Genomic DNA, 2763 nt, shown 5'->3' on the forward strand with positions numbered 1-2763 from the left:
TTTCAATAGTGTTTGCTATTCTGACTAAGGTCACAGCCTTCAGCCTTCACATTGTTTTCCTGCTTCTTCCTCTTCTTCAGCTACTGCTCAATCAGCTCCCTGTTAGGTTGTGTTTGTGCTTCCTTTTAAGTCTTGTCTTTGTTATTCTCCTAACCTTCTTAGTCATCTCCTTTCAGAACTGGGATGTATTTTCATTTTAAATTGCTTCCTGCTGTGATGTGGTATTCTTTTACATTATACCTTGTATCTTTGCCCCTCAAGCTCACAGTCCTGTGCCGTACCTCCACAGACAGGTAAAAATGAGCTCCTTATGAATACATTGGTATCTTAACATATTCACAATGCCTGTTCTTGCCTTAACTGCATTCACAATGACTGTCCATGCCTTACCACATTAACAAAGCCTGTCTGTGCCTTACCACATTCAGAATACCTGTCCTTGCCTTACCGCATTAACAGTGCCTATTTGTGCCTTACAACATTAAGAATGCTTGTCCATGGTTTACTACATGCACAGTGCTTGTCTGTGCCTCACTGCATTCATGATGCCTATTTGTGCCTTACCACATTAACAATGCCTGTTTGTGCCTTAACACATTCACAATGTCTGTTCATGCCTTACCACATTAACAATGCCTGTTCATGCCTTATCACATTCACAATGCCATTTCATGCCTTACCACATTCACAATCCGTGTCTTACTACATTCACAAAGCCTGTCAGTGTGTTACCATATTTACAATGCCTGTTCATGCCTTACTATATTAAGAATGCTGGTCCATGCCTTACTATATGCACAGAGCTTGTCCATTCTTTTGTGCATTCACAGTGTCTGTAATGCCTGTCTGTGCTTTACCACTTTCACTATGCTTGCCTGTGCGTTACCACGTTCACGATGCCTGCCCATGCCTTAACATTTTCACAATCCCTGTCTGTACCTTGCCACATTCACAATGCTTGTCCATGACTTAACACTTTCACTATGCTTGCCTGTGCGTTACCACGTTCACGATGCCTGCCCATGCCTTAACATTTTCACAATCCCTGTCTGTACCTTGCCACATTCACAATGCTTGTCCATGACTTAACACTTTCACTATGCTTGCCTGTGCGTTACCACGTTCACGATGCCTGCCCATGCCTTAACATTTTCACAATCCCTGTCTGTACCTTGCCACATTCACAATGCCTGCCCATGCCCTACTGCATTCACAATGCTTATTCTATGGTACAAAAGCAAAATGGAGCTTGTCTTCTTCAATTCTGTCTCAAAATCACAACATTGTGCAATGATCTCTATCAATAGTTCTTAGTATTCATACAGCACCCCTCCCTCACATCGAAGAAAATATCTCAAACCTACTCTACATATCTAGAAATGATCTTCTGCTACCTCAAGGAAAAACATCAGACTTTACAACACATATCAGGACTGATATAAAAGTCCACTGAATGAATATATGCATATCTGAATACAATGTGTGAGAAGGATGCACAATGGCTAGTAACATTTTTATTAATCATGGCAAAGAAGTAGATATTTTTATAAAGTATCTTTTAATACTTGTATTAACCTCAGTTGTGATACAATGCGGCCTATCCACCAAGACTAGCCTCTGTATACGAGAATTGCTACTTACTGCAAAATGTACACGTGCGTAACTTAAGAAGGCATGACTAATCGATAAAAGAGCACAGAATTGCTATATACTTTACGATCTGCCCATTGCAACTCCTTTCCAAGTAAGCCATCTGGTAAATAAGGCAACAACCCCTGCTGGCACATGAGCATAAAGCTACTCCAATAGGATGTTAACAGAGTAAGCTAGTAAGCACACTTCTTCCCATATACCTTTTCTTTCATCTCAGAAATGCTAAACTCAACAGTCAAATAGCGAAAACATTACAACTCTTTATAATGGCACTGTTTCTCACTGAGTTATGACATCTTTATTTACAGCTGTTTTACTTAACGGAATTCTGAGTATCCAAAACTTCCAGCACTAATCATCACATAAACATGCCTTTAACACAATCTAAATGAAACAACACACACTTTTAAGAAACAAACAAAAAATCAATCTACCTCTGTAAAAAGACTAATTAAGTTCAAGTTATAATGCTGATAGCTTGTAAAATCCCTGAGTTTAATTTGTTTTGCAAAAAGCACATCAGCTGTAACACCAAGTCATATTAGTTAAAGAAAATTCATTAGCAGATCAGCTAGAAATATGACTTTTGATACATAGAACATATTTAAATCCCACAAAAAATAATATCCCAGCAAATACAGAAGCAGAGAACACAGAAACAGATGAATCCACGTCAAAATTTTTTTCACCTCAGGTTACGAGAGATACTTTACATTACCTTGAAAATGTAGTGGTGATCATTTTCCGAAAAATAAAAATGCCCCTGTTTGTCAGCTGTACTGATTAAGGAACTTTAACAGAATGCTTGAGCTGAAGAAACGCAAAGAAAGTAATGCAATCCTTATGATTCTGTGCAGCTCAGGGCTTCTAACTTCACCAAGCAATCATTCTGGCCATATGCAGCTAGTCCAGGCATCGGGCCAGAACTGAATATGTGTTTGTACAATCACTGACAGATCTGTAGCTGCCACGTTGCTAATGCACGGCCAAGGGGAGAACCACACATACTTACTACTAAGCATTCCCTGGTGTTTCAAACAGCAACACTATGATCACCTTTTTTAATACATGTACAGGTTTATCACATTTAGTAACTACTTACAAATAAGT

General features: G+C 39.0%; 1 protein-coding gene across 1 annotated transcript in view; it reads right to left on the bottom strand.

The window, feature by feature from the left end:
- The window catches only part of FNDC3B (fibronectin type III domain containing 3B), a 2611550-nt gene extending 2609035 nt beyond the window's left edge, over positions 1 to 2515 (bottom strand). Inside the window, exon 1 of the mRNA XM_044070236.1 lies at positions 2372 to 2515. The gene's annotated coding sequence lies outside the window, so the exon portion shown is untranslated. The remainder of the gene's footprint in view (positions 1 to 2371) is intronic.
- Between the last annotated feature and the right edge of the window lie 248 nt (positions 2516 to 2763).

This window comes from Protopterus annectens, chromosome 4.part1 (assembly GCF_019279795.1).
Source record: "Protopterus annectens isolate FY-2018-M chromosome 4.part1, PAN1.0, whole genome shotgun sequence".
NCBI classification, from domain to species: domain Eukaryota; kingdom Metazoa; phylum Chordata; order Ceratodontiformes; family Protopteridae; genus Protopterus; species Protopterus annectens.